Below are 12364 nucleotides of genomic sequence, written 5' to 3' on the forward strand. Positions count from 1 at the left end.
ATTTTTTAAAGTTTCCATTTTCTACAAATCTAAACAGCTTCCTCTGAGGCTGAATTTAGTTGCATTTAAAAATCATTAAACCAAGATAGAGTTCCTACATACAAACCAAATGCAGGCCAGATATTACCTACATTGCAGTACAGCAGAAGCAGGATTGGACCCTGGCTGTCTGACACAAACACCTGTGTTCTTCTGCACTGTGCCATGGGAGACAAAAACATTTCATAAGAAATAAAGACTAGAATATGTATGTGCTATGTATTTACACACATAGATGACAATCAGGAATTAAGGCTAACCACATCTGGGCTTTGAGTCATATAAATAGGTTGGGAAAGATGCATTTTACTACCCTATTGAAAGAAAGCATTTATTTCTCACTCCAGCGGGAAAATGTTTTTCAGTATTCACTTATCTGCTCATTGGCTCTTTTACTATAGACCAGGAGATGGATAGCAGGAAAATAGCCCCAATTGGAAGCCCAAGGTCATGAGCAATTGACTCAATGTAATGGAAGAGTGGAGCATTCGGAGATACCTGTACTAATGGGACCCACATGATGTGGATGAGAACTATTAGGATGAGAAATAACCTGGGAATGCAATTAAATATTCAAATATTAAACAGAACACAATTGAAATCTCCATTGCACTTTAGTTTTTGAAGTGATTCTTGCAGTCATCATTGCCTTTCCCAAACAAAGCAAGCTACTTGATTATCACATGAACCTGTGCCATGAGGAACGTTGATCAGTTTGTAAAATGCCAAAAAAGCAATTGTTTGCCTATATTAGTCATAATATTTTATATAGTATTTCGATTTTTATCTAGGTATTTCAATTCAACATGTGTAAATACAGTTCAAATGTCAGAAATTATTATCTAGTACATATTTATAATATATCAATGAGAAATAACCACCACACTACTTCTCTTAAGAATTATTTGATGAAAAAAGCAGACTCCCATTCTTGGATTTTTCTCAGTTTGCACACATTACTTATTATGACAGCCCCATGTCCACCAGACATGTGCCCAGGAGAAGAACAGGAACTGTAAGCTTTTCTTATTAACTTAGATTTCTAAATGTATTACGTATTTATGGTTAGAAATTATTCTAAATATCTGAAAGGGTTTGAAAGGAAGTTTACCTTCCACTCTGAACTCCCAAACACCAAGTCAGCATTTTTGTTTGCATATCATCCCTGCACTGTATCTGCAAATACAAACAAGCACCAAGAACGCATGCTTCTGCATGATTATATTTATACAAAGTCTTCTGTAGCTCTGCATATATCGCTGGTCAATGCATTTTAGCTACCATTCTGCATTTCAAATGTAAATCCATTTCATTATTTAAGAGCTATAAAGTAATCTTGCTATTGAAACCATGCTGCAGTGAACAGCTTTTTCTGCATCGCTCCTGGCACTCATGCATGATTGTATCTGGTGAAGCATTCCTGGAAGTAGGATGGCTAGAAAGTTACACTGTCTTTAACCTTGGCAGAACCAAACTGCCTCCTGAAGAGGTCATGTGAGTCAACAACCCCCTGTTCATAATTTTGGCTTTGTGTTTCACTCTAAGTTTAATCCATGTGACATGAGTCCTAAAGGCACTGACAAATGAGTACTGCAGGATAAGGGGCACAGCTGAAATCATAATTTTACTACTTCACAAAATTTCAATAGTTTAGTTTCCTCCGTTTGTAAATATTAATAGGAAGCATTACAGAAAGATTACAATTCAAAATGATTGGTATATTAATTTTTTTTTAAGAGACAGAATCTTGCTCTGTCACCCAGACTGGAGTGCAGTGGCATGATCTCGGCTCACTGCAACCTTCTCCTCTTGGGTTCATGCAATTCTCATCCCTCAGCCCCCGGTAGCTGGAACCACAGGCATGTGCCCCCACATCCAGCTAATTTTTATATTTTTTTTCAGAAAATTATTTTAATAGTTACAAAACTTTTTTTTCAGAACCAGTATAAAATAGCAGTTGATTTCTCCATAATTATCAGAATTATTTATACTTGAGGTCTTGGCTAAGTGGGACTGAAATCAACAAAAGGTCTTGGACTGTTGGCTCAGAAATAATCCTAGAAAACCCGCCCTGTTGATACCTGTCATGCTTAGCTCTTATGAGATGACCCAATCCTTAAAAAAAAAAAAATCTCTCTTTATTCATTCTTTTGCGGCTTGAAGTGAATTCAGCAGCATTCATTAAACACCTTCCAGCTCCTGTCATTTACCACTTCTTCAACATTGAGTTCTGACTGCATCCATTTCAACCTGGTCTGCTCTTTTCTAAGTTGCTTTAATAACGTTAAATCGTCCAAATTCTTTTCTCTCTCTTCTCGGAGGTTTTTTACTATTGCTGAAGTCTGGGCTATACAATTTTTTTTTGACTCTGTCCTTACTGGCATGAGCTGCCATCAAAGACTCATAAAGTTGTTTACAGGTTTGGCTGGCATCAATTTTCCCTGCAAAGGAAGCTGTTGGAACCGTAGTGTTTAATTCATGTACTATTCTGTCATCAATAGGCCTCATCACCTTGAGTAATTCCTGGAACTTGGCGAACTCCTCACAGTTCACACAGCCACTGGGCGCCGCCATATTGGACCTAATTTTTATATTTTTCATACAGATGGGGTTTTGCCATGTTGACCAGGCTGGTCTCAAACTCCTGGCCTCAAGTGATCTGCCTGCGTCAGCCTCCCAAAGTGCTGGGATTACAGGCATGAGCCACTGTGCCCGGTCATATTAATGTTTGTAAATGGAAAATGTGTGCATTGCCCAGGAAAAAATAAGCTACCACCACTTATCTGTTCGAGATGCCTGATGGTGTGCTTAACATGATTAGAATAAGATGAAGTTTGTTACACTTTAAAAATAAAAGGCTATTCAGGGCCGGGTGCGGTGGCTCACGCTTGTAATCCCAGCACTTTGGGAGGCCGAGGCGGGTGGATCACGAGGTCAGGAGATCGAGACCACGGTGAAACCCCGTCTCTACTAAAAATACAAAAAAATTAGCCGGGCTTGGTGGCGGGCGCCTGTAGTCCCAGCTACTCGGAGAGGCTGAGGCAGGAGAATGGCGTGAACCTGGGAGGCGGAGCTTGCAGTGAGCCGAGATTGTGCCACTGCACTCCAGCCTGGGCGACAGAGCGAGACTCTGTCTCAAAAAAAAAAAAAAAAAGGCTATTCAAATGCAAGACTAACCAGAGTAATTCAACTCTTAATGAGAGATAAAACTAAAACTTGACAAAGATTTGGAGAAATGGCTACTCTCATAGGCTGTTAAAGGAGCATAATTTAATGTAACCATTTAGGAAAAAGTTTGGCGTTATTAATGAAAATAAAAGATATGCACCCTTCTCACAATCTTCTCAACAGAAATGGGTGCCTGTATTATTCAAAAACATTGACAAAAATGCTCAAAGCAGCATTATTTGTGATAGCCAAAATTATAAAAAAATCCTCATGTCCATCAATAGTAGTGGATAAATTACAACATGTGACCGCAGTGGAATACTATATGGTGAGGAAACGAAAGGGCTATGGTTATGCTTAACTACATGATTGAATCTCTAAAACAACATGAGCAAAGAAGCCAGACACCGAGCAATACATATTGACTTCTTCTATGCATAATTATCCAAACCTGGAGAAGTCTAAACGGCATTAGAAGTCACAGCAATCACCTTCAGAAGGGACCCAAAGGTGGCTAGTGGGTCTGGAATACTGACCTGACTAGGAGTGCATGGGTGCTCATTTTGTGAGGAATCACTGAGCTGTACATTTGTGTTTTCCCTGCTTTCTACACGTGTGTTAAAATTTAATTTTGAGATGTTTTACAAATTCCTGTGACAACATAGGTCTATTTGAAAATTGTGAACGGAAAATGAGAAAATGTCGAACGTCCTTTTTGGCTGCTGCCTTTCACCCCACTGCCCTCAGGGACCCTTGGCCTGACCTGACAAAGTATCCTCTTGAAATTAGTCCCTTCTGAGTCTGTCCTTGTCCATCATGTCCAAACTCTTACTGAATGCCACTGGTAAACACTGTAGTAATGTGTTAATGGCTGGATACTGCTTTCATAGAATATGCATGAACTGTGTGGAGGCAATGCATTATCCCACAGAGAAGGTGCAAATTCCATTCTCTATGAAGACACTGATGGACGGTCCTGAGGACCCCATTTAAGGCAGAGAGCATAAGAAGAGGAAGAAATAAGAGACGGTAAGGGGCCGGGTGCAGTGGCTCACACCTGTAATCCCAGCACTTTGGGTGCCTGAGGTGGGTGGATCTCGAAGTCAGGAGATCAAGACCATCCTGGCCAACATGTTGAAACCCCATCTCTACTAAAATATAAAAAATTAGCCGGGCATGGTGGCATGTGCCTGTAGTCCCAGCTACTTGGGAGGCGGAGGCAGGGGAATCGCTTGAACCTGGGAGGTGGAAGTTGCAGTGAGCCGAGACGAGATCACACCACTGCACTCCAGCCTGGGTGACAGAGCGAGACTCCGTCAAAAACAAAAAACAAACAAACAAAAAACAAAAAAACAGGACATCTGTAATGATGAAGTAACTACTATTTTTTAATTAGGGTTAAAGGTATAACCCCTATTTTTGTATCTGGGAAGAGAAAAGGTTGAATTAAATGTTCTCTGCTATCCTTCCCCACTCTAAAACTCTGTGGATAATTCCAATGGAACCCCACTGAGGGGTTCCAATTCACTTTTGTCTGCACTTTTTGCAGAGAAATCTCAGGGAGAAAGCGGGGCTGTCTTACCTTCCACCTCTAAGGAGCTCTCCTGTGCTCTTTTACTCCAGTGTTGGCTCCAGGACCTTGGTAGAGGGTGCTGATGATATGAGGTGGTCCAGGAGCTCATGAGGAAAAGCAAATGATAGGCAGCATCAGAACTCAGAGTTCTGGGTCCAGTGGAGCCCTCGGGCTGCCTCAAGGGAGGCCACTTAGTTTTCTATTTCCCTATGTAAAATAAGACTCCTCCAAAAATAAAACTGTCACCTGTAGCACTAAGTTACGTGCTATCACACAAGAGATCACGTGGAACTTCCTGTGTATTTCTTGGTGATCCAAGAAGTCTAGATTTTAAGTTCTAAGTATCAACTTAGAGGACAACTACTGAAGCCTAATTTTGGAAGAGAGGAAAGAGTGCAGGGCCATCTTTCTTTAGGGAGAAACTCTGGGCTTCCTGAGAAGTTAGAGAACTGGGGAAAATGAAACCACAGCCCAGAGCCTGCGATAGGGGTGGGGAGTGGAGACTGGAGCTGTGCTCAAGGTCAGGCTTCTCCTCTCCCCTCCCAGGGCACTGGAGCTCCAGCAGTGAGCCCAGGGTGAATATTCCCTCTGTCATCCACCCTGGGAGATCCCTTTAAACCAGGAGTCAACAGCGAGGACAGAAACATGAATGTGCTTTTAAAAGTCCTAAAAGTTCAGAGGATGATCGTTAAGGTTTCCTATAGCCCTGGGCAAACCCTAGGAGTACTTTGTCTCCAGGTTCAAGCATGTGCCTGTGAGAGGCTGCGGCCCTCACATTCCCTCCACCACGGGTTGAGGGAACCCTAAAGCTCCTTTGCACAATATCAAGGAGTGCTGACTAATTCAATGCAGAGGTTGTGATGTTTGGCAGATGCAGAGGCAGAAAAGGTGTTTTGGGAAAGATCATCTTTAAATAACACAGCACCCACATAGCCCATAGAGACAGTTCTTACCATTACGCCAATAAACTTGGAAAAGACCAAACCAAACTTTACACATATTTCCTTTTTCTTTTTGATTCTATGCCCCCTCCCTCAGCCTCCCAAGCAGCAGGAATACCGTGAAGGCCCCTGGGGACCCTCTCCCACTGAGTCCCACCTGGAAAGCAGTTCCCTACTTGGAGAGTCCTCCTCATCAGTTATGCTCTCCAGCACTCACACTGGAGAAACACAAACATTAGGAGAAGTCATTTGGGAGAGGCTACCCACTCCTACTACCGCTGAAGCCCCACTGCCTCACACAGGATTCCCTGGTCTTTCCTGTGGGTTCACAGATATTCCTGCAGCCTCTCTGGCCATAGCTTTCTACTTGAAAGTCATTTACTCTCACCAGGCCCAAAATGCTCCTTCCCAAAGGAACCCAGAATCAGGTTTCTGTACATTAGATCCAGCAAGTTTGTTCCTCAGGAAGTGAGTTATTTCAAGGTAAATACTCCCCTCTGAGGTTGATGGCATCTGCAATTATAGAAAACATTAGGAGGATTAGATGATGTCACTTATGTCACACATATCTGTTATTCTCTTGGCAACTTTAGAAAATTATAAGTATAGTGGTAGAGTCAAAGGTTAAAGTCCCCCAAAACTAGCACAAAGTACACCTATAGAAAAGACAAGAACTTTTCCAACAGAATTTACCTTTAAGGTTTATTTAGATGGGCAGTTTCACAACTCTTTTTTTTTCTTTAGACGGAGTCTTGCTGTCCAGGCTGGAGTGCAGTGGCTTGATCTCGGCTCACTGAAACCTCCGCCTCCCAGGTTCAAGCGATTCTCCTTCTTCAGCCTCCCAAGTGTCTGGACTACAGGCACATGCCACCAAGCCCAGCTAACTTTTGTATTTTTAGTACAGACGGGGTTTCATCATTGTTTGCCAGGCTAGTTTTGAACTCCTGACCTCAGGTGATCCGCCCGTCTTGGCCTCCCAAAGTGCTGGGAATACAGGTGTGAGCCACTGGACCCAGCCAGTTTCACAACTCTTTATCCATGGGAAAAACTACTGCTGAGGGAAAGCCCTCTGCATTGCAGTGAATAGGGAATGCTGCCATCTACAAGGCCCCAGTATGCCAGGTGTGGGTTGGTGAGAGGCTGCCAACCAGTACCACCCAGCAAGGGAACTGTGGACATCATAGATAATGCACACTGTCAGATTCCCATGTGTATATTTGACTGGAAAGGAAAGCAGCCAGGAAAGTAACATTTCTGTTTAAGACCAAGAAAAGTGTCTTACATTGCCAGCATCTTCTTTTTTGCAGATGCCTCCTACAGCACCCTCAGGAGGAACTAGGAGAACACAGAGTAAAGGTCAGTGCCCTGGTGGCAGCAACTGTGTCACCCAGAGAGCTCTGCTTGGTGTGGTGCATGGAGGTGGCTGATCACAGCATGCACCAACCTGATGCTGGGCCATGCTCCAGGTGGAAGGAGGAGGGCAACAGAGAGAGCAAGAGGGAACTGAGACAAGGAGGCCTAGGCCTTGTCCTTGTCCTAAGGCATCATGAAGCGGCACAAAGAAGCAAACCCAAAATGGACCTAAAATGCACACCAAGGTTCAACAGAAGGGTCTCTTCATCACTCACATGATTTGAAACTCTTCTACACAAACAACACTTTCTTAACGTATTCAAGATCATCTCAGTGTACTAGAATCAAATTATGTTGGTACTGCATCTATTATCTATTTTACAGGATTTATCACTTGATTAAAAGCCAATTTTATTGGTGAAATATTCAATTGTAGGCAAATTATTCTATTTATCGCAAATTCTTTTTCATATGGATAACCGAAACATTAAAAATACTGAACTACTACAGATTAGAAATAGTCATACTTTCCCCTTTTTAAATCTTCTTGAGCCATGGTGCACGCACAGCAGTCTTGGGCTGCTGTGATCAGGAGATCCAGGATCCTTTGTGCCACCCTCCCTGGAGACATTACCTAGAGGTCTTGTTTCAGGCAAAGAGGCCAAGCTCAGAGCCTGCTGGACCTGCTCTGGGGAAGCTAAGGGAAGTGACTCAGAACACGCTCTACAGCGGGAAGCCGTTTCCAGGTTCAGATATGCATCATCTACTGAAATGAGGAAGCAGAAAAAATAGAAATTGACAAGTTTATAAGAAACTGCCCATGAGTGCAAGTGTAATTATTTTTGTTAACTACCTTACATTCAGTATGTATTCAGAAATATATATTTTTATAAAAGTTGCAATTTTTAATTTTTGTCAGTTATGTTAAATCTAACTTATCAGCTGTCAATATAAAGACTCTATCTCATTTTCTTTGTGGTTTTCAGAAAATCTAGCACATGGCAAGTAGAACACCAAATAATTTATTAAATGAAAACACAGAGCAGGGGTTGGGGACAGGCAGGCATGCAGGCAGGCAGTTGTATTTGCTTACCTGGATGATAGTAAACTACACAAAACCTTAGTTAGATTAATACTAAAATTGCCTTCTGCTTGGGCTGTTTGCCCTTTTGGAAGGACAACAATGAAGATGAACAGGAAAGAACTGAGAAATAGAGACCTTTGCTTACTAGCTAAAGGCTACCTACTGTAACACGAAATTGTCTATAAATGGTCTTCAACTCTGCGTGCTGTAATTCAGTGACAGAGTTCCCTCATTCCTCCTGTCTGGCTTCAAGTCCAGTTACATCGCTGCTGTCTTCTTTACAACTTGCAAGATCATGCTGCTACTGCACTTATCTGCTGTATGAGATTTACACTTGTTTTAAAGCAAAACTTCATTTCACGTAGGCTAATGGCCATGCAGGCTACACTAGTCAGTCAACAGTGAGATGGTTCCTCATGGAGGAAAGGCTAGGTTGAGGCTGAGGGTCCTTAGTCCAGATATACAACAGAGTTGCCACGAGGCAACGGAAACCACACTGAGTGGTGCAGTGTTCTTATCTGTCTCTTCACCATTTTTAGCCGGCAGGATTTGAGCATTTTAGGGCTTGTGAACATTACTAAATCTACTGAAATATATCATTGTTCCTTATAAGCTTTGGCCAGCTGCTGAGAAAAATACCTTCAGAATTGTCAGAACTGTTCTACATGGTCCCCCACGTCTTAGAACCTGTGAGCTGACCCAAAACATCCGGGAATCTTTGTGATTTTGACACTGATGACAATGCTCGTCTGTAGGAAGATGTGCCTGTAACTGCTCTGGGTTATGTGACCACGGAGGTCACTTCATGGTGATGGGCAGAGTCTGGGACCTCTCAGGCTCAGTGCTTTAGGGCTTGTACATGAATGCTGGACTCCCTGCATGGTAATGAACACCCTGTGACTGAGGCATAAGTGCGTGTCAGCAGGTGACAGTGTCAGCATTGGGCCACACACCTGAGCTCATGTTTTGACTTTTTCATTCAGGAGCTCAAAAGCTGGGGCCATTCCCATTGGCCCTTCAGATTCTCCACCTGAGCAGTGAGGGTAATAAAAGGTGGCTCTGGCACGGGTGAATGAGTCATGTATAGAGTAGAACAGGGGTGGATTTTACTTTTTAGAAGTGGAGACTGGCAATTGTGCTGTGTAAATGGAAAATCTCTCCTGAGAAAACACACAGCCTCCCCTATACTAAAACACACACAATCACGTCACACAATGCAGACTCATAAGACACCAGGCAAGCACACAGCCCAGTACCCCCATAGGAGTGCAGCTGCTTCATCAGATGGAGACATTTGGTCATAATTTTTGCCTGGAGAACTTAAAAAAAAAAAAAGTCCACTATCCTTATTCCTATCAGAATCCCAAAATCAGGGTGGCTCTTCACGTTGAAGCCAGCAAGGATGTCACACCTTTCTTGGCATCCAGACTTTTCTTTCTCAGCAAGTAATTCCAGAGTACTTATTGGAGTCACACCTCAGAGGCGCCACCTGCACGACCCGCAATACAGAACAAAGCTTTATGAGGGGCACACTGAGCTGTGGATTGTTTGCACATGGCTCTGTTTCTCTCAAAGAGCATTAAAGACTGGATCAGAAACTGTAGTCAACTCCAAGGCCCCCAAAACAAGGGTAGGATGCACACTGGAAAAGACATGAGCTTTTCCTAGAAGGTGTATCTCTTAGGTCCGTTTAGGTTGGCAAGTGCAAAATGCTTAATCCAAGAAGACATTGCTTTCAAGAACAAGGACCCCATGGATACAGTCTATAACCTGAGGCCATCATATGTAAATGTTATTTTGGATTACATATCAGTTGCTAAGATCTCTTCTTCCACAACCCCAGAAAACAGTATTTAATATCTATAATGCACATTATTTTTTTTACATGTAAAGTTAACTGAAAAAGCAACCAAGAAAGGAACATGCCTATTTTAGGGAAAGCAAGGCAACCTCACCCTCACATCAATCGGCCTCTCTTCATCTCCTCTGCCTTCATGAGCTGGAAAATCCTGAGAGGCTAGAAGGACAGAGAGCAACTGTCGGTCATAGATGCTTCTGTTCATGATTTATTCAGGGAGCTCCGCTGAATGTAGACAATAGGACTGTGTGTGTGGATGTGTTTGGTTAAAAGCACAGCTTGGACTGTGCTAGAAAATTTTTCCTCATGAAAAGACAGGCAAGAAAGAGGAGCATGAAAGGAGTGAGAAACTGAGTCCCTGGCATTTTGCTAATGGCAACTTAAGGCAACAAGAATAAGTCAGTCTACAAACAGTACTGAAGTACACGCTGTAATTTGATGAGAATCCCATTACTCACACTGCTGGTTTTGAAACCCAGCTAAATGGTTTTCTAAACCCGGTAAAACGATATTAGCTTGTAAGATTTATGTCCCAAGACCACTTTTATGTCTATGGATCCACATTGGCTGTCACTGCAGTTATTATGTGTTATAGGATTTTGCACTTGAATAAAAGCAAAGTTTAATAGACAGATTGGATTAAATTCCAGGCAAAACAGTCTATTGTATTTATTCACTAATCCTTTGTTATAACCAATGACAGAATTAGAAACACTGAAATTATATCCTTTAAAATAACCATTATTAATAACACACTATTTTTTCATCCAGACCTCCTTTTCTTTGTCATGTATGCATATTAATTGAGCATGAAGAACATCTGTGCTTGTTCTGGCCAGCTAATGTTGGACAGTTTATTTCAGGAGAGATGTGGGTTGAATACTGGTATGTTTTAACTCTGCAGTACAAACAGTTGCAACAAGTTTGGTGAACTAATCACCAAATGGCCCTTTGCTGCCTTATTTGTCATCGTGCCTTATGTGTAGCTTGCAGGATTTGATCACTCCTAGGTCTTTTGGTGATAATACACTCTACTGTTTCAAAAATATTTCTTCAATCTTACCTGTTTGGGGCCAATTGCTGAGGAGTGTCCTCAGCACTGAAAGAAGTTCATGAAAGTCTCTCAGTGCTGCTTCCCAGTGGCCAGAACTTGTGACCTGGCCATGGCATGAGGATTATCTGGGCCCTGTCTGTACTGCCCACACCAATGGCTATGCCCAGTGATACAGTTACATTCACTGATGTCTGCCCTAAGCTATGTGATTACTGCGGCCACCCTGTAATCACAGCCAGTGCTTGGGATGTCTGCAGACTCACAGAAATCTAGGACACACGAGTGAGGGAGCCATCTATGGTTGTAATTCATGGCAGGGTTGAGAGCCACCCTTCTCAGTGTGATAACTGCAGTTCAGCGACTCACTGCATCAGCCTTGGGGCCACATGTCTAGGTTCACATCTTGTCTCCTTCACTTAGGAGCCTGCAAGTTTGGGCACATTCATTTAGCACCTCAGTTTCTCCATCTAAGGAGTCTGGACAGGAAACTACCACAACTTAGGTGAGGTTTGTAGTGAGGATTGAATGGGATACTAAAAGTAAAGTGTGTGTTGTGTATGGTCAGCAAGGTCAATTAGAGGTGAACTGACTTGCCTGAGGTCTCAGGTCTTATAACTTCGCAAGATTCAGAGCTGCTTTCAAACCCAGGAGATAAGCTTCCAGGTCAGGGCTGATTCCATAACACAGACCTGTTTTGTCCAAAAATAACCACTTCAGCTTAGCCTAAACTTGGTTTTGAAGGAATCAAATAGCTCTAGGTGTCAAAAATGCTTTTGGTGACATCCTGATTCCATGCAGTGGCTACTTCCAAAAAAAATTTTTTTAAAGTGCATGCTGTCTACGAAATGAACCACTAACCTGACAAAAAATCCACAGATACCTGGTCCAATGGGATGAACACCAGTTTACCTGGAAAGGAGAATGACCTGCTATATTATCTTGGTGTTCTAAACTCATGATTCACTATTATCTCATATGACTTATTCCTCCCAAATGTAAGTGGCTCTGCCTGAGCCCATTGCCCAGCTACGGAGATGAGGACAGCCCAGCCCTGGAGCAGTGCTCAGGATGAAGCGACAGGAGAACCATTTTGGGCATCTCTTACCTCTGAGGAGGGCAATGGGTTGGGTGAAAGTATATTATTGATATGTCTGTAAGTAGAGAATTCTGGGTAATACACAAAAATATGTTTAGGAATCATGTTTTGGTAGATAAATGGACCTAGACACAGACATTGTCATTAGATATTTGGGAAAACTCATGATATGAGGAGAAGTAAAAGCAACAGGCTCTC

General features: G+C 42.5%; 1 protein-coding gene and 1 pseudogene across 1 annotated transcript in view; both read right to left on the bottom strand.

Moving 5' to 3' along the window:
- Window positions 1–1564: 1564 nt before the first annotated feature.
- LOC129460551 (protein MIX23-like) lies at window positions 1565–2776 on the bottom strand (annotated as a pseudogene).
- A 3672-nt stretch (window positions 2777–6448) lies between these two features.
- Window positions 6449–12364, bottom strand: part of LOC134736893 (ankyrin repeat domain-containing protein 62) — a 103888-nt gene continuing 97972 nt past the window's right edge. The window contains exon 21 of the transcript XR_010121346.1: window positions 6449–10175. The gene's annotated coding sequence lies outside the window, so the exon portion shown is untranslated. The remainder of the gene's footprint in view (window positions 10176–12364) is intronic.

This window comes from Symphalangus syndactylus, chromosome 1 (genome assembly GCF_028878055.3).
Source record: "Symphalangus syndactylus isolate Jambi chromosome 1, NHGRI_mSymSyn1-v2.1_pri, whole genome shotgun sequence".
NCBI classification, from domain to species: domain Eukaryota; kingdom Metazoa; phylum Chordata; class Mammalia; order Primates; family Hylobatidae; genus Symphalangus; species Symphalangus syndactylus.